This window comes from Mirounga angustirostris, unplaced genomic scaffold (assembly GCF_029215605.1).
Source record: "Mirounga angustirostris isolate CCGP_5_RB_7025 unplaced genomic scaffold, mMirAng1.0.hap1 SCAF_8, whole genome shotgun sequence".
Lineage (NCBI taxonomy): Eukaryota > Metazoa > Chordata > Mammalia > Carnivora > Phocidae > Mirounga > Mirounga angustirostris.
The window spans coordinates 54,108,049-54,128,838 of NW_026991716.1; positions in this window are offsets into that span (position 1 = coordinate 54,108,049).

The window sequence follows — 20,790 nt, forward strand, 5'->3', positions numbered from 1 at the left end:
GAAAGTGCCTCCCAAATATTTAAAGAAAGAAAAACTTATATATGTACAAAAATAAGGGTTGATATGATGAAGGGATGGAATATGACTCTAAAGATGAAAATTACAAAAAATTTTATAAAATGAATTGATAAGAAGTTGTTTGAAAAAAGAAAGAAGAGGATTTAAAAAAAAAAGAAAAAAAAAGGGAGAGAATGTGATCAGGCAGGAGAGTAGGAAAAAACCATACACTAGAGATTTAGGGTATATTTTGATCTGTTAGAAGAAACTATCTCAAAATTTTAAAGAGAGAAAAACTTATATATATATGCCAAAAATACAGGTAACTACTACAGAGGGATAGAATATGACTCTAAAAATGAAAAATAAAAATGTTTTTTAAAAAAGGAATGGATAAGATGTTGGTTGAAAAAGGGAAAAAGAAAAATTTAAAAAAAAAAGGTAAAAAAAATAATAACTTTGAAAGACTAAAGAATCATGGTAAAAAAAGCCATGAATTCTATGTGCAGTATTCCCCTAGCGCTGGAATTCTGCCGTTCTCATTGATCGGTAAACTTGGTCTTGGCTGGCTGTTCTCGCTGATCTTCTGGGGGAGGGGCCTGTTGCCATGGTTCCCAAATATCTATGCCAGAGGCAGAATTGCCCCGCCCTTGCTCATTCCAGGCTAAGTAATCTGCTCGGGTTTGCTCTCAGGAGCTTTTGTTCCCTGCAATCTTTCAGTACAGCTTTGGAGGAAGAGAGTGAATATGGCGCCCTCCCAATCTCCACCCCGGAGGAGCCGAGAACTCAGGGCTCCGCTCCTCAGTGAGCACCCAGAGAAAAGCAGTCAGTCACTCCAGTCTCCGCAGTCTCCAGCCACACTCCGTGCTCACCCGGCCTGTGACTGAGCATTTCTATCTCTGGTGCATGACCCCGTGTGGAGTCTCCAAACCCAGCAGATCCCTGCAGTGTGCTCCTGCGCCGCTCCTCCCAGGGGAGGAAGGGGAGTCTCCCCAGATCTGCCGCTTGTTGGGTCCCTGCTGGAGGAGCAGTGGCCCGTTGTGCCGCGGATCACGGTTTATTGCAACCCCGAGCTGAGAGCCCGCTCCTCGGCTCCGTCTCTGCAGCCGGCTTTCCTGCTCTGGTACCTGGGAGCTCTGCTGCACTCAGGCACCCCCAGTCTTTCTGTGACCCTGAGGGTCCTGAGACCACACTGTCCCACGAGGGTTCCACCCCCAGCTTAGCCACCGGAGTGATGTCCCTCAGCGGAGCCGACTTCTAAAAGTTCCGATTTTGTGCTCCTTGGCTCTATCACTTGCCAGAAGCAGCCGATGGAGGCCCCTCCCCTGCCGTCTATCCTCCCAAATATCGCCTCGGATTCACTTCTCCGCACGTCCTACCTTCCAGAAAGTGGTCGCTTTTCTGATGAGAGAGTTGTTGCTATTCTTTTCCTCACTCTCCTGTTGAGTTTGTAGGTGTTCAGAATGGTTTGATCCCTATCCAGCTGAATTCCTGAGACCAGACAAAATCCAGGTCTCCTACTCCTCCGCCATCTTGCTCCGCCCCTGGGAATGTTTTCTAATGTTCTTTTAATTTTTTTTTAAGTTTGAATCATTTCAAAGTAAAAAATTAACCAAAAATGAGAGAATGGACAAAGACTAATTGGAGAATAGTTGATAAGACAATGTACAATTTAATATAATAAAGTAGATAAAAACAAAGACAATTATATAAACAGATGCCAAAAAATAATTTAAATAATATCCCCAATACATAAAATAACTTTGTACCATAGAAAAGAAAATGAATTCTAAAACATTGTACTCTAATAGCCACTAGAGGTGATGTTTGTCATCATAAAAAACATTTTAATATTGCTATAGTCCATGAGTACTTCAAAATAATGAATAATCAATCAATATTATATTCTTAAATTATGTATTAAATGCACAAAGGTAGATCAGAGATTTGATAATACCAGAAACTCAGCAGTGGGTAAAACTGATTGAATGTACTTTGTGCATGAATAAAAGAGTTTTTGATTTATTGACACTCTACAGATTAATCTCAGACCACATGAAGCAATGAAGCAGAGTAGCAAATTTAATTTGTGGGAATTTGAAAGAACAACCTGGGAAGTTAAAAAATTGATCATTCTTTAAAATTTTTTTCCAATAGGGCATCAGAATAAAATAAGAAAATGTGACTCATAATTTTCTAATGCTTAAGCAACAATGCCTTTAAAAAAATATTTTTATAAAAACATATTCCATGATGTAGATTGAAATTTCATAAACACATTTTTGTGCCCATATAAGTAAGGAAAAAAGTTAAGATTAATATTTTTAATGAGGTGAATTTTTATAATTTGTACTATTTTGTGAACATCCATGCTGAAAGAAATGATTTATCTTAACATAGATCCCTATTTTATGGTCTTTTTGTGGCCATGTATTCTTTGAAACAGATGATGAAGGTACAACAAATACAAAAGGAAAGTCGTTTTTGTGCCTCAGTATTAACACTCCAAATGGCTTTTTCCTATGAGTAAGTAAAGCCTTAAAACCTGTTTTATATAATGTGTTTTCTATTTGCTCTGCAGAGATGCCTTACTCCCCATTATATCCCCTTCTATTAAGGTGTTCTAGTCAAGATGTTCCTCTATAGCAGCTGGAAAATTATCAAGCCCATATTTTATAATGAGGTTCAATACTAATAAATACCATTCATTTTCTCCTTCATATAATACAAAAAATTGACCATAATAAGGACATTTCCATGAACTAAAGCATAATAGAGAATCATCAATTAACTAGAATTACTTTTTCATTTTTCTTCCATATTTGGATTTTGAGGTAAGAATTCTATCACAAGACCAACAACCAAGTGCATTTCTAAGTTTTGTCCCATAATTTGAATAGATACATCCAACACCCCATTCATTTACATACAATACAATCCAGAGTTCACTGATATTCAGAAGGATGGCCCTGAGACTGGACAGGTCCTTCAATCATCAACAAAAGAGTTAATTAAGAGAAATACACTGCATTTTTTACAAATATAATCCAATTTCTTGACTAAGAAGTATATTTAAAGTTTTGTGACAATGTTAACCAGAACACCCACTTATTAAGTAGTCTAGTTGATTAATGCTTTATTACTAAATGTAACAATAGTAGGGCACTCGACATTCAAGTCGATGACTCAAACCAGTGACTAAATTTGTAATTCCTAAAAAGCTAGGGTCTCTAACATTAACAACAGCAGACAAAAATATTCAAAGAAACTCACAAAATGCACCAAAAGAAGTATTAATTGTTAAAAGCCTTGGAGTATAGAAAAAAATACCAAATATTAACTAGTATGTAGAAGCCAGTAAAACAAAGTGATTTGGATTATAAATAAGATATTTGAATTTAAATTCAAGTACTATAATTTCTACACCTTGCATGCTGTGAATTGTGCAAGACTGTTGAATCACAGATCTGTACCTCTGAAGCAAATAATACATTATATGTTAAAAAAAAAAAAAAGAAGAATAAGAAGAAGATAGCAGGAGGGGAAGAATAAAGGGGGCGGAAATTGGAGGGGGAGACGAACCATGAGAGACTATGGATTCTGAAAAACAAACAGGGTTCTAGAGAGGAGGGGGGTGGGAGGATGGGTTAGCCTGGTGATGGGTATTAAAGAGGGCACGTTCTGCATGGAGCACTGGGTGTTATACGCAAACAATGAATCATGGAACACTACATCAAAAACTAATGATGTAATGTATGGGGATTAACATAACATAATAAAAAAAAGAAAGAAAGAAAAAGAAAAATATCCAAATAGAAAAATTTAGGTTCCTCTCTAACAAAATAAAACCCTTATTTCTTGATAGCTATGATATTCATGTTCACCTTTCTAATTCTGTTGGTGTAGTTATGTTATTAACATTAATTTCAAAAGCATTTAATGAATGGCACAGTTGACAAAGCAGAAAGATACGTTGTTTTTCTTTCTTTTTTTTTTTTTTAAGATTTTTTATTTATTTGACAGAGAGAGACACAGGGAGAGAGGGAACACAAGCAGGAGGAGTGGGAGAGGGAGAAGCAGGCTTCCCATGGAGCAGGGAGCCCAATGCAGGCCCAATACCAGGACCCTGGGATCATGACCTGAGCCACCCAGGCGCCCCGATATGTTGTTTTACAATCCCTTGGAATTTTTATTTAGATGAGGATTCTGCATTAATAAAAGAAAAAAATGATACAGATTAAGTATCCGATAATAATATGCTTTCTAGGGCACCTGGGTGGCTCAGTCATTGAGCGTCTGCCTTCGGCTCAGGTCATGATCCAGGATCCTGGGATTGAGCCCTGCATCAGGCTCCCTGCTCTGCGGGAAGCCTGTTCTCCCTCTCCCACTCCCCCTGCTTGTGTTCCCTCTCTTGCTGTGTCAAAAAAAATAAATAAAATCCTAAAAAAAATAAAAATAATAATATGCTTTCTAAGGCAATTCTTTTGGAATGAGTATCATAGAAGAATACTTTTTTTGTGATTTTTAAAGTATTTACTAAGGATATACTTTCCAGTATGTATTACTTAAACATATATTAATACATATAAACATGTATTACTACAACAAAATAATCACATCCAAATATGTCTTGGATAATTGCACATTTAAGGCTCTGAGAAGTCCTGAGATAAGGAAACAGTCCTATTTGAAGAATATTTAGGTGTATGCTAGCTCTCTTTTTTTAAAATATCATTTAAAAGATTCAAAGCAACTAATCTTGGAAGGATGTATGGTGTGTAAAGAACCATGAAGCTCACATAATTCAGTCTACTATTAAGACTGCATTAAGTGGAATAACATGTGTGGAATGACCAAAATGAAGATTGGACTTGTCAGTTCTTAATATTTTTTCCAGTTCATAAAATTTTCAAGAAAAATGACTTTACTGAAGGAATTGTCATACTTCTAGCTCTGCACCATAAAGAAGCATGTAAGATGTTTCCCATTCTAATTAATAAGGAGATAAGAGGAAAAATTATGCAGTATTTTAAAGAAGGAAAGGAATTCAAAAGATATAAAGTTAAGATGACTCCATGAGGCTGAGTTCAAATTATTAAGATGGATACAAAACAATCATGTATTTCCAGCCAAGACGTAATAACAGAAACTGGATTTACCTAACTGAAAAAAAAAAACAAAAAACACATTAAAAAAAGACAAAACACATGAAACAATGTCTTGAGATATTAGACACCAGGCAATAAAGGTCAGTGCTCCCTGACAGATGGGAATTATATGAGGTAAGCCTTAATGTTGCTCCAGATTACTGCCTGGGTAAAGTTTCCAAGCAACAGTGCAGGAAGGGAAATCCAAAGCAGAGTTAGGTGATCTTAAGTTGAACAGACTGACATGGAAGTCCAGGAAGGCCAAAGCATCCAGGAAGGCCAAAGCATCCAGAATTCATAGATAATAAAACACAGCACAGAGACAATTTTAGATATAAACAAGATTCCCATTTGAGTATTCAGCTGAGTATTGATCAATGCACACTTTTAAGGAACCTGTGCAAAACTGGGTAAAAAAACTACCCCAACAGATTAGAAGAAATAATCACCAAGGAATAGTGTTTGGAAATAGTAACTGTTTACATTAGCCAGAGTGAAAAAAAAATCTCATAATTCAGGGGGCAATGGGAAGAGTACTTAGAAAAGTTTTGCCTAGGGCACCTGGGTTAAGTGTCTGCCTTCAGCTCAGGTCATGATCCCAGGGTCCTGGGATCGAGCCCCACATCGGGCTCCTGGCTCAGCGGGGAGCCTGCTTCTCCCTCTGCCCCTCCCCCTTCTCATGCTCTCTCTCTCAAATGAATAAATAAAAATATTTAAAAAAAAAAAAGGAAAAGTTTTGCCTGATTTGGGGCAATAATTAGCTCGAGGCTGAGACCTGCTCATGAACTGCCTAATTTGTAGTTAAAGAAAGGAACTAAAAGAGCAAATTATTTCCAAGTAACTTAACCACATCTTGAAATAACATTCAAAAATACTTGAAGAAATACAAATTATCCAACACTAACAAGGCAAAGTCCCATAGTTCGTATCCAGTTAAAAATTACAGGCCCTCAAAAAGAAAAATACTATCCAAAATTAGTTTTAAAAACTCAACCAATCAAATCATGCCAAAAATGACACATACAGTAGATCTGTTATATAAGGACATTAGTAAATTATTAAAAATATATTTATTCCATATGCTTAAGAAGCTATAGGATATTTGAACATATTAAGAGGTGATATGGAAAATATAAAGGAGATCTATATTGTACTTCTACAGATGAAAACTATAATGTCTAATAACAAATATATACTTGATGGGATAAATGACAGATTACACACTGCAGAAAATATAGCTGAAGGCATAGTAATGGAAACCATCCAAAATGAAACACAGAAAGAAAATTTACTGAAAAACATTGAACAGAGCATCAGTGAGCTGTGGAACTTCAAGCTTCCTGATATGTTTATAATTAAAGTATTAGAAGGAAAGGAGAAGGGAGTAGGGACACCAAAAGTATTTGAATTAATGGCCAAAATTTTTTTAACTTGATGAAAATTAGAAATTTGCAAATGGAAAAAGCTGAACAAACCTCAACCACAAAAAAATGAAGGAACCTACTCCAAGACCAATTACAATCAATCACTTAAACTATCAATAGGGAGAAAGTTATACAAGGAACCAGAGGCAAAAAGGCACAGAAAATACAAAGGAACAAAGATAGCAGATTTCTTGTCATAAACAAGCAAGTTCAAATAGTGGAGTAATATCTTTAAAGTATAAAAGAAATAATTCTGTCAACCTAGAATTCTTTATCCAGGGAAAATATCTTTAAAAATAGAAGGTGAAATAAAGAATCTTTTACATCTACTGAAGTTCAAAAATTATTAATAGACTTGAATATAATAAATGTCAAAAGAAAGTCTTCAGAATGAAGGCAAATAATACCAGAAGAAAATGTAGACCTGCAAAAGGAATGAAGAGACTGGAAATAGTAAGTAACCATGTGGATAAATACATTTATTTTATCAAAATCCTTTGAAGGATAATCAACTGTTTAAAATAAAAATAAAAATGTATGTGAGGTTTATAACATATAGTGAAATAAAATATATAGCATTAGCACAAAGTCCAGAAGGGGAGATATATAGTTTACTATTATAGGATTCTTATACTATACATGAAGTATGTATAATATCACTTAAAGGTAAGCAGTAATATCAAAGATACTATAAAACATAAACCAATGATTAAATTACCAAAAAAGAGCTATAGCGGGCGCCTGGGTGGCTCAGTCGTTAAGCATCTGCCTTCCGCTCAGGTCATGATCCCAGGGTCCTAGGATTGAGCCCCACATCAGGCTCCCTACTCAGCGGGAAGCCTGCTTCTCCCTCTCCCACTCCCCCTGCTTGTGTTCCCTCTCTCGCTGTGTCTCTCTCTGTCAAATAAATAAAATCTTTAAAAAAACCAAACAAACAAAAAAGAGCTATAGCTAATAAATCAACACATAAAATTACATGAAATAATAAAATACTATCTAATTAAGCTCCCCAAAAAAGCAGGAAAAGTGGGAGGAGAACAAAGAAAATATGGGACAACAGGGGGAAAAAGCATGATGGTAGAATGAAACTCAAATATATCAATAAACAATTAAATATAAATGTTTAAACACCCCAATTAAAAGACAGAGATTGTAAGATTGTATGAATAAATAATACCTAATTGTATGCTGCCTATAAGAAACCCATTTTAAATGTAACAACCAAATAGTTTTATAATTAAAAAAACAAAAAAACAGAAAAAGTACCATGTAAGAAAGCTGTAGTGGCTATATTAAATCAGACAAAATAGGTTTTAGAACAAAGAATTTTACCTGGGATAAAGAGGGTCATTTCATAATGATAAAGAGCTCAATTCATCAAGAAGACATAATAACCCTGAATGTTTATGTGTCTAATAAAAGAACTTCAAAATACACAAAGCAGCCACTGATAGAACTAGAAAAAAATAGATAAATCCACAATTATAATTGAAGATTTCAACACTTCTCAGTAATTGATAGGGCAAGTAGACAGAAAATCAGTAAGAATATAAAAGTTAGCCTAGACTGCCATGGCAGAAATCATTGCTGTACTTTTCTTAAGCTGTGTAGTTGAAATTTAAGAATGCTATAAAGAGGGTATAATAAAAAGAAAATTATTTTATGGGTTAGTTCAATAGGGGAGAACTAGTAATTTTTTTTTCTTAGAAATTTATAACACCATATGATTTCACTCATATGTGGAATTTAAGAAACAAAACAAATGAACATAAGGAGGAAAAGAGAGAGAGGCAAGCCAAGAAACAGACTCTTAACAAATTGATGGTTACTGGAGGGGAGGAGGTTGGGGGATGGGCTAGATCAGTGAAGGGCATTAAGGAGGGCACTTGTGATGAGCACTGGCTGTTGTATGTAAGTGATGAATCACTAAATTCTACACCAGAAACCAATATTACACTGCATGTTAACTAACTGGAACTTAAATAAAAATTTGGAAAGAAAAAAAATGTGTAACAACAAACCATAACTTTGTGTTACATATACTCATATTATCTGTTTTAGTTTTTCTTGATTTATATAAAATTATTTAACCTGTGCTGTTTTGAAGAATTCAGTAATACCTAGTGATAAAAAGTTTCCATAAAGTGGTTCTTATATACCTGCTATAAATAAAATGAATATAATATGAGCATTGTATATTTTATAGTGAGAAAAGTACCAATTATGCTATTTAGTACCTATAGTCTAAGAAAAATTTTTTAATTTAAAAGAGCCTAAATACTGATTGCACCCAGATAAAATTTCTCTTAATCATTAATAATATGTTTAGAATAGAAATCCTGACTTTAATCAGAGCTTTGTTGATTAAAAAGATAATAAAATACAATTAGAAAAAAAATCCTTTTAGGGCAGTCATTGTTAATTCTTTATAATAAGAGTTTGACTTTAGTCCTAGCAATTTCTAGATGAAAAACTCTTAGCACAAGCTTTCAGCATTAATGTATTAATGTCTGATAATCAGTTAATTCTTCCATTAGACCATGCTTCCTTCATGATGGCAAGACTCATAAGGAAGGTGTGAAATTACTTTATCACACTTATTTCATAGAAGTTCTTTTACACAGACAACACGTTTTCAAGGTATCACGTGTAAGCAAATTCTAGTTTTAAAATAAAGCAATGAAGGGGCGCCTGGGTGACTCAGTTGGTTAAGCGTCTGCCTTTAGCTCAGGTCATGATCCCAGGGTCCTAGGATGGAGCCCCGCATCAGGCTCCCTGCTCAGTGGGGAGCCTGCTTCTCCCTCTCCCACTCCCTCTGCTTGTATGCTCTCTCTCTCTCTCAAATAAATAAAATCTTTTTTAAAAAAATAAAGCAATGAAGTAGATATATTTGTCTTTCATACCTCATGACTATTTTTGACACAAGATCCTATGTATACATAATTTTTCTGAAGTCACTTTGGGGCACTGACCTTATTACTCTTACACTTTTCTCAAATTCCACACTAAATAGTTTTTAAGATATGAAGAAAAAGCCTTTATTCAGCAATTTACTTAAATTAATTTAACTCCTCAAACTTAATTTGAACTTGAATCTTCAGGAGACTGAAAGCTGTCAACTTTTCCTAAGAATACCAGTTAGGGAGGTGAAAATGCACATGTAGTTGAAGATCTATATGGAAGAACTGATTCAGTGTCCTTAGTTTAGGAGACAGGTTATAAGTTCTTTATACCAACATTTTCTATGCTCTAAAAAAGAAATACTAAGGCAATTATAAAATAAAATAAAAAATTAATTTCTATTAAAGTAAAATATTGTGTGAATGCAAATTCACTGTAACATCATAGAATGAGATGCATATTGAAAGATGTTACATACAGTAAGTTGATTTATGTAAACGAGGTATTAACTTTCAGTTTTAAAGCTAGCATAAACCATAAAGACTATCTGGAAAAATTCCAGTTGGCCTAAAAAGTTGGGAGACACCTCTGCTCCAAATCATGTCAGTGGTAGAGAAAATATACTAAAAGAGCTAACTAGGGGCGCCTGAGTGGCTCAGTCAGTTAAGCATCTGCCTTCGGTTCAGGTCATGATCCCGGGGTCCTGGGATGGAGCCCTACATTGGGCTCCTTGCTCAGCGGGGAGTCTGCTGCTCCCTCTCCCTCTGCTGCTCCCGCAGCTTGTGCTCACTCTTGCTCTCTCTCAAATAAATAAATTTTTAAAATCTTTTAAAAAAAGAGCTAACTAAAAGTTATTATTGGGGTGTATTAAAGATGACTATCTCAAAAGATTACAAGCTGAGCAAGTGCAAAACCCTGATTGGACAATAGTTGTAGAGTAGCTATACTCCAATCAGGGAGCAGGGAGTGGAGTCCAGGGAATCAAATTTTATAGAGTGATTCAAACTCAAAATGCTACAAAGCAGAAAGTTAGGCTTATTATTAGAAACCAAGGTTAAAGCTTTCCCTTGAGATTGAATATTTAAGCAACAGTTACCAAACCACTATAAGAAATACAGTCTAGGGGCGCCTGGGTGGCTCAGTCATTAAGCATCTGCCTTGGGCTCAGGTCATGATCCCAGGGTTCCGGGATCGAGCCCCACATCGGGCTCCCTGCTCAGCGGGAAGCCTGCTTCTCCTTTTCCCACTCCCCCTACTTGTGTTCCCTCTCTCGCTGTGTCTCTCTTTGTCAAATAAATAAATAAAATCTTTAAAAAAAAAAAAAAAAGAAATACAGTCTATAATGGAGATAGAAAACTCTGGTTTGGACTGAGGGGTAGGTCAGGGACTGTTATGATGAAAGAAACCATAAAATTGTTAAAATACTGGACAGGTAGCATTAGGAAGAGAAAAGCAGTAATTACTAGTAGAATATAAACATACAAGTAAAATAACTCATTCAAATTGCAAATGCAAAACAAAACTCCTAAACATGAAAATATTTAAAGCTGAGAAAAACAGCTGCCAAAATGTGCTAGTCAATTATGAATTTATTCCATATGTATAATTAGATAAAAACTGTTGACAGTGATTTAAAAATAAATATATTTATGTTCCTCAAAGATACTACATGACATCATAACATTATTTTAAAAGTATACCTACAGAACATGAAAAGATGTTTGGCATCAATAGCCCTGAGGAATATGCAAATTAAAAACACTATTAGATATCACTGCACATCTATTATAATGAATAAAATAAAAAGTATTGACAAAATGCATATTACTGGCAATACATACATACATACTACACTCTCACAAATTGTTGGTAGTGATGCAAAATATTATAACCTCTCTGGAAACTGTTTTGGCAGTTTCTTATAAAATTAAACATATACTACCATATGACCTAGCAATCCCACTCTTGGGTATATACCCTAGAGGAAGAAAACTTGTGTTTATTAAAAAAAAAAAAAAAAAAACCTGTATGCAAATATTTACAGAAACTCTATTAAAATCTCCAAAACTGTAAACAACCCTAATGTCCTTCAACAAGTGTATATATCTAAAATTGGGTGGCTCAGTCTGTAGCATCGGACTCTTGGTTTTGGCTCAGGTCGTGATCTAAGCGTAATGAGATTGAGCCCTGCCTCAGGCTCTGTGCTCAGTGGGAGTCTGCTTGGAACTCTCTCTCCTCCCCTAAAATAAATAAATCTTAAAAAAAAAAAAAAAAAAACTATACCACAACCACACTGCATTATTCTACATATACCAACCTGCATTTGTGAAGATAAAACTTTATAAGGTAGGGCAAAGAGCAATTGCTGGGAGCTATAAACATGAATTCCCAGGGCTCAAACAGGTAGAAATTATTTAGATTCCATTGATACAACATGATCAAAAAGATAAAGGTATAGTGATAGAGAATAGCTTACTTGTTATTAGGGGTTGAAGAGTTGGGGAGAATATGTATGCAAAAGGATATCAGGGGGTGGATTGTGATGACAATGTCTGTATCCTGATTGTAATGGTAATTACAATGTAAGGGTAAGAGTCAAGAATTATGCACCTGAGAATAATCAGTTTTACTGTATTGATAACTTAAAAATTAATACACTCATAGTATATAGACAATATATGCATATTACCTAGAAATTCTGCTTTCATCTGCAAAGGAATAACTAGTATAGATCTTTATTCCCAGCTAAAAGCAATTAGAAACTGGACAAAATATGTAAAACAACTACTGTCAGACATTGAACCAGAGGGAGTGAAGGACTTTGGAACATAAGGAAGGGAAACAAATAAGAGGAGTCCTACAATCTCCTAGATAGACTTCACATAAAATTAGACACTGTGAGAGAAAAGATTAGTGACCTTGACATAGCAATAGATAATATCCAAATTGAATACAGGGAGAAAAAATACTGCCAATGAGGAAGGAGGAGGAGAATAAAAAGGATGAGGAAGATGGAAAGGAGAGGGCAGAGAAGGAGGAGAGGGAGGTGGATGAAATGAAGGAGAATAAGAAAAAGGAAAACAAGGCAAAGGCAGAGGAAGAGAAGGAATGAAGTTCAGGAACAAGGGACACAATATTAAATAGTCTAGCATATTATATATGTAATTGAAACTCCATGAGAAAAAAGAGAAAGAAGAGAGTGGGAAAATATTTAAATAAATATCTGGGAGAATTTTCAAATTTGATAAACATTATAAAATTATGCATTCAAGAAACTCAATAAAACCTCAGCAGAATACACTAAAACATATCAGGGCACATCATTATCAACTTTCTGAAAACCAGTAGTAGAAAGAGAATTTTAAAAGCTACTAGAGAACAAAGACACAAGACACATAGGAGAGCACAGTATTACTAGACTTTTGGCATTGCAAGCCAAAAGACATTGGAATGAAGTTTTTAAAGATTTTTATTTATTTGAAAGAGAGAGTATGCTGAGGGAGGGGAGAGGGCAGAGAGAGAGGGAGAAGCACACTGAGCCCTATGACTTGGGGCTTCACCCCAGGACCCTGAGATCATGACCTGAACCAAAGGCAGTCACTTAACTGACTGAGCCAACCAGGTGCCCCTGGAATGAAGTTTTTAAATTGATGTAATGTATGGTGATTAACATAACATAATAAAAAAACTTATAAAAATGAAAAAAAAATTGCTGAAAGTCAAGGGAGAATTTCATTCACAGCAAAAGAAGAAAAAAAACTTTCAAAAGTAAAAGTGAAATTAAAAACAATTGTTAAGTTTCTCAGGTGGAAGAAATGATGCAAGTTGAAATCATGGAACTACAAAAAGTAATAAAGAGCACCAGAAATGGCAAATATGTGGATAAATACAATAGATATTTTTTTCTCATGTGTAAATTATTTTAAAAAACAACTGACTGCTTAAAGTAAAAATAGTGACAATGAAGAGCAGTATCTGTAAGATGGTGGAGTAGGAGGTCTCTATCCCACATCTCCCCACAAAAATGAATCTTTGGCAGCTATCCATGGGGAAAAAGTGCCTTTGGGGGCTTTGGGATCCAAGAAGGAGGCTACAAAACCCTGGTGGAACCCGAGACTGAGCAGGGCTGCTTTGGCAAGCAGGCTCACGTACAACTGGCAGGTCTGCCAACCATGGTACTGGTTGTGGGCTGGAAGCAGCTCTGTCCCTTTGTGAATTTGGCTCCAGCCCTGCTTGTTCACATTCTATTACCAGCCTCTTCTGCCAAGGGACCAAGAGGTGCTACACTCATCAGTAACTCTAGTAACTGACCTGCCAACCTCAGACCCAACTGTGGCCCCTACTGCAGTCCTTGACTATATTCCAGCCCTGCTCTATTGAGGTCCTATGGCAATCCTGCCTGCTCACCCAGAGACCTGCCCAGGGACCCCCAGATGCACCTCCAGTAATAATCCTTCAGAATTGGGACCTGACTGTAGTTCCTGAAACAGTCCTGTGGGCTGCATTCAGCCCCCCTTTACCTTCATTTGGAGGCAGTCCTGCTGCCCAAGGATCTGCCCAAGGACCCAGCAAAAACTATATTTGTAGGTCAATATCCCAGACGAACATAGATACAAAAGTCCTCAACAAAATACTAGCAAACCAAATTCAAAAGTATAATAAAATGATTACACACCGTGATCAAGATTTATTCCTGAGATACAAGCACGGTTCAACATATGCGAACTAATAAATGTGATATAGCACATGAACAGAATGAAGAATAAAAATCATATGACTATCTCAATATATGTAGAAAAGGCATTTGACAAAAATCAATATGCTATTATGATAAAAATGCTCAAAAAATTTAGTACAGAAGGAATTTTTCTCTACAGAATAAAGACCATATATGACAAGCCCACAGCTAAAATAATAGTCAACAATGAAAATGTAAGTTTTCCCTCTAAGATCAGCAACAAGAAGGATGCCCATTGTCACCACTTTTATTCAACATGGTACTGAAAGTCCTAGTGAGACCAATTATGCAAGAAAAAGAAACAAAAGGCATCCAAATTAGAAAAGGAGGAAGTTAAATTTTCTGTTTGTAGAGGACATGATCCTACATATAGAACACATTAAAGAGTCCACCAGGGTCCTAGACTGTTAGGGCTAATACATGAATTCAATAAACTTGCAGGACAGAAAAATAAATACAGAACAAGCATTATATAATAACAACAAATTATCTGAAACAAAAATTAACAAAAAAATCACATTTTACAATAGCATTAAATATATATATAAATACATACATCATATAAATATATAATATATAAACATATATATAACATATCAGATGTTATATATAATATATAAATATATATTATGTAAATATATATAAATATTAAAAAATATATTTATATAATATATATTTAAGAATAAATTTAACAAAGGAAGTGTAAGATTTATACCTGAAAACTAGAAAACATTGATGAAAGAAATTGAAAAAGATGGGGCACCTGGGGTCCTGGGTGGCTCAGTAGGTTAAGAGGCTGGCTCTTGGTTTTGGCTCAAGTCAAGATCTCAGGGTCCTGGGATCAAGCCCCACGTCAGGCTCCACACTCAGTGGAGAGTCTGCTTGAGAATCTCACTCCCTTTCCCTCTATCCCTCCCCCTGCTTGCACTATCTCTCTCTAAAATAAATAAGTAAATCCAGGGACCCCTGGGTGGCTCAGTTGGCTCAGGTCATGATCCCAGGGTCCTGGGATTGAGCTCCAAGTCCCTCTCCTTGCTCAGTAGGGAGCCTGCTTCTCCTTCTCCCTCTGCCTACCACTCCCCCTGCTTGTTCTCTCTCTCTGTCAAATAAATAAATAAAATCTTAAAAAATAAATTAGATAAATAAATAAATCTTGAAAAAAAGAAATTGAAAAAGACATAAATAAATGGAAAGACATCCCTTGTTCATAGCTTGGAAGAGTCAATAGTGTTAAATATCCCTACTACCCAAAGGGACCTATAGATTCAATGCAATCCTTATCAAAATTCCAATGGACTTTATCACAGAAATAGAAAAAATAATCCTAAAATTTATGTGGAAATACAAAAGACCTTAAATAGCCAAAGCAATCTTGAGCAATAACAAAGCTGGAGACATCGCTTTTCCTGATTTCAAAATATAAAGCTACAGTAATTAAAACAATATGGTACTGGTATAAAGACAGACATTTAGATCAATGGAACAGAATAAAGAGCCAGAAATAAATCCACACATTTATGGTCAACTGATCTTCAACAAGCATACCAAAAATACACAATGAAAAAAGGATAATCTCTTTAATAAATGGTGTTGGCAAAACTACCTATCTACATGCATAAGTATAAAATTGGACCTTTAACTTACATCATATACAAAAATCAACTAAAAATGGATTAAAGACTTAAATGTAAGATCTGAAATTGTAATACCACTAGAAAAAAACTTAGGGAACCATCTTCTTAACACCAGCCTGAACAATTAAGCCGTTGGACATGACCTCAAAAGTACAAGCAACAGAAGAAAAGATAGTTAAGTGGGACTACATCAAACTAACACGCTTCTGCACAGCAAAAGAAACAACCAGCAAAGTGAAGACACAACCTATGGCATAGGAGAAATTATTTATAAAGTATGCATCAAATAAAAATCAATATCTAAAATATATAAGGAACTTGTATAACTCAATAGCAAGAACAACCTGATTAGAAAATGAGCAAAATAGACATTTCTTGAAAGAAGACATACATATGGCAAACAGATATATGAAAAGGTGCTCAACAATACTAATTATCAGGGAAATTCAAATCAAAATCACAATGAGATATCTCCCATACTTAGTAGGATGGCTATTATAAAAAAGATAAAATATAACAAGTGTTGGTCAAGACGTGAAGAAAAGAGAAAGCTTGTGCTTTGTTGGTGGGAATGCAAATTGCTAATGCCATTTTGGGAAATAGTATGGAGGTTCCTCAAATAAATTAAGAAGTAGAGCTGCTGTATGATTCAAAAACCCCACTTCTAGGTATATATCCAAAGGAAATGAAATTAGGATCTCAAAGAGGTATCTGCACTCTCATGTTCAGTGCAGTGTTATTCACATCAGCCAAGATACGGAAATAATCTAAATGTCCATCTATGGATAAAGGGATAAAGATGTGGTGTATATGTATAGGATGGAATATTATTTACCTTTAAAAATATTATTTAGCTTTAAAAAAGAAAAGAAAGAAATACAGACATTTGTGACAACATGGATTGTGACAATATGGAAGACAATTAGGTTAAATAAGCCAGAGGCAGAAAGACAAATACTACATTGTCAGACAAGACAAATACTGCGCTTAAATGTGGAATCTAAAAAAGTCCAATTCATAGAAATGGAGAGTAGAGTGGTGGTTACAAGGGGCTAGTGGGAGTGGTGAATGGGGAGATGTTAGTCAAAGGGTATAAAGTTTCAGTTATGCAGAGTGAGTTAGTTCTGAAGATCTGATGTACAGTATGGTAATGATCGTTAATAATACTGGATTGTGTATCTGATATTTGATAAGACAGTAAATCTTAAGTATTCTCACCACATACATGCAGAAAAAAGATAATTATGTGAGATGATAGATATGTTAATTAGACTGATTATGGTAATCATTTAACAATGTACACATATATCAAAATATAAACTTATCCAACTTAAATATATACAACTTTTATTTTTTATTATACCTCAGTAAAGCTAGAAATAAATAATGACAATGAATTTTGGAGCTTGTAACATGCATCGATGTATAAGGAATGATATAATAGCACAACGGAAAACATTAAAGAATATCGTAATGTCAAGAGTTGATGGAGATGTAGGATGAAATAAAAACTCTAATACATTTCTTGTAAAAATGTAAATTGGCACATTTTGGAAAATATTTGGTAATGCCTGGTAAAGTGGAAACTACACTTAACTGATGACCCAGCAATTATACTCTGAAAAGGTGGAGGAACATTTGTCTACTGAAGGAACTCACACAAATGCCCCCCCCCAAATATCTATAAGAAAGTTTATTGCAGTGGAGATATAATGGTGAAGACACACACATACACGCGAAAGAGAGAAAATAACAAAATTACTCTGAACAGGGAAATGGACAAGCTTAGATGAAATGCCTGCTTGAATTCACATAATTAGTAAGGAATCCAAGAACAGGATCCTGGTGGGATTGGCCCTGGACTCCTTGTGGTACACCAGAGAAACTATGTCTAGTAAAATACACTTTCACAAAGAACTGAATTGCAGGATACAAGGACCATGCCAAAGGATTCCTAAGCAAAAAGAGAACTAATAAGAACAAACTATGTAGCTAAAACTCTGTCTCAGATATAGTAAGATTAAATAGAGTACAATGTCTCTTTTTCGTCTTTTTCTATTCTGTGCTGACAATTCATTAATTCAATATATATTGAATTCCTTGAACTCATGCAAATGCCGTATCTGTTCCATTTTGTCTAGTAAAGAATCCATCAAATTATTTGTTGGTTCGCAACCTTGGAAGCTCCCTGGGTAAAATCTGAAACTGGCCCCTGCACACCGAGGGCAAGGAGAGACTGAAGAAAGAAGGAGGCCACTCCAGGCTGGGAGGTGGCAGGTTTAATAAGCAAAGGAACTTACTTACAAGGCTTGAATTGAGTAGCTGCAAGACAAGTAGGTCTCCAAGTTAGCCTGCCAGAATCTTATAAGATATATAGAGGCCTTAATGGGGTTCTTCACTCACACATACCATCCAGATGGTCTCACCAACACATTGCTTTCTCAAGTCTGCATCCTTCAAAATGGGTCCCACTGTAGGAACAGTGGGCGGAGTGTACATTCCAAGGACAGGGGAGGGTGTAAGGAACTTCAGATTACCCAGGCCCAGCTTTGAAGTCAACCAGTGGTCATGTCTTCTCCATGACCTCCTCCAACACGATCTTTAGAGTGGTACTTTCAGACATCATGCCAGGTGGGTCAGGTGTAATGACCAGTGAGTAGCTGAGATATTTGGTCTGGGGAAGCTGTTATCTTTTCTTAGATTATGCTTCAGAAGGCACATTCAGAAGCTAAAATTTGTATCTTATTTATCTGTAAAGTAAGCAGTTTGTGTGGGAAATCTTCTGTTGGCTTGCATTCTTTTCTGTGGAAAAGAAGGACCCAACAGCAGGACTCTGGTCCAATTGGTGTAATCCGTATTCTTCTGACACGGCCTTGGTCACAGCATCTATCTATACATATTAATTCATTTTGTGAACACTCTGTTTAGGAACACCTACTCAAAAATTACTCATCTGATGGGTGCCTGGGTGGCTCAGTAGTTAAGCGTCTGCCTTTGGCTCAGGTCATGATCCCAGGGTCCTGGGATCGAGCCCCACATTGGGCTCCCTGCTCGGCAGGAAGCCTGCTTCTCCCTCTCCCACTCCCCCTGCTTGTGTTCCTGTCCCGATATCCCTCTCTCTGTCAAATAAATAAATAAAATCTTTAAAAAAAAATTACTCATCTGTTAATTTAAAAGTAATGACTGAATTCCTTACACTTCCCACTGTTTATCTGCTACCATATCTGCAGTCAAGACTGGATCAAAAGGTTTGCTACATCTTAATTTATTTTCCAGTGTAAACAGAAAAATTCCCTTTGTCCCTTTGACAATCTTTATATGCACAGCTATTTTAGAAATACCAAATTTGAGAAGGATTTTCCCTTTGTTTAATGTTTTACTTATAGGAGTTAACATCTTTATACATATCAGCCTCCAGTGTTATGATACTATTTTAATTTAGAAACAGATGACCATTATTTCACTGTAAGGCATTTTCCATATTTATAGAGTCATAAACCTGAAGGCATTTTGGGGATGTTCACAATGGAAAGCAATAAGGAGCATCAGTATAATTATAACAAATAGAAATGTTATCTTGCCTGGCAATTGTTTTATGTTTCAGCAGTTCTCCTTTTTTTTTAGTGAATTCACTGAAAGGCAAGGTTATTATGGATATTCTGCATTTAGATGCTAAGTAGCCCTTGATGATTAGATGAATTCCAAAATCTTGAACTGCCTAATTCTCAATCAAAAGGTAAAATATTGATTTCTTCTTACTTAAGAGTGATTCTTAAAAATTCTATGATGTGTTATTAAGTTCAATTGATCAAAAATAATATTATAAAAGATAAGTAGTGATCCTCTTCACATTCAAATATTTTCTTCTCTTCCCTTCTTAAATAATTGATTTCTAAATTCAATAAGCAATCTCTCAACTGAATGCCAGTGATTACCAAGGGGTAAATTAGTATAAATGCATATCACCCTATAGGAAAAAATATCTTATTGATGATGAATCAGTGACATCTCTTTTAAAAACAAGAGATTATTATTATTGCTATTATTATTATTACAAGCTAAAAACAAATACTTTTACTCTTACCAACATTTTCATATTTAAATCATAAGGACCTATATGAGCATACCAATATATCAATGCACACCAGTCCTTTTTTATTTGAAATATAGTTATTTTTCCATTATTCAGAAAACAGAAAAGTAGTATGGATAATTTAATAGCAAGTCAATGAAATTCCTCTCTGTATTAAGATTGCATTTTGTAATAAGTTGTATAGCAGATTGTCATTTTTAGGTCTTTTGACTAAGCTAAAATGAAGGGATTATTTTATTCCCTAAGCACATACATGTTCACTAGATTCGGTAGATTAAAACAAAAACAAAAACAAAAAAGAGTGCTGTAAAGGCACCCTGGACAATTACACTCAAGTCCTTGTACATGGAAGTTTTACTGTGCACATTGCCAACAAAGAATTAATCTGGACCCAGGCTTCCTTCAGGCAGGATTTTCAAAAAGATTCTTTTTCAAAAAATATTTCTTAAACTCCTTTATGCGTAGCCTTCTGCTGATTTGGGGGAATACAGAAAAATACAGGTCTCAAATTGAATATAGCTTAGATAAGGAGCTAAGATATCTTTCCATCTAAAGTTCTTTCTACTGAAGTTCTGTCATCAGCATTCAAACATATTCACTCTCATATTATTAATGACAAATCCTTTCTTGAACCTAAATCTCCTTTTTTTATAGCCCTATTTTGCTCCTGACTTAACCAACCTTTGTGAGAAACTATTTACCCACTCTGTCTCCATCTCTATATTTGGGCTTTATTCCAATGTCCCATCCACATTATTAAATCAAATGAACAATCTTCACTTGCTTGGACACTCAGAAGCTTTTACACACTCATTCTCTTTATTCATCTAAAAGGCAGCCCTTGGCTTCCTAATTT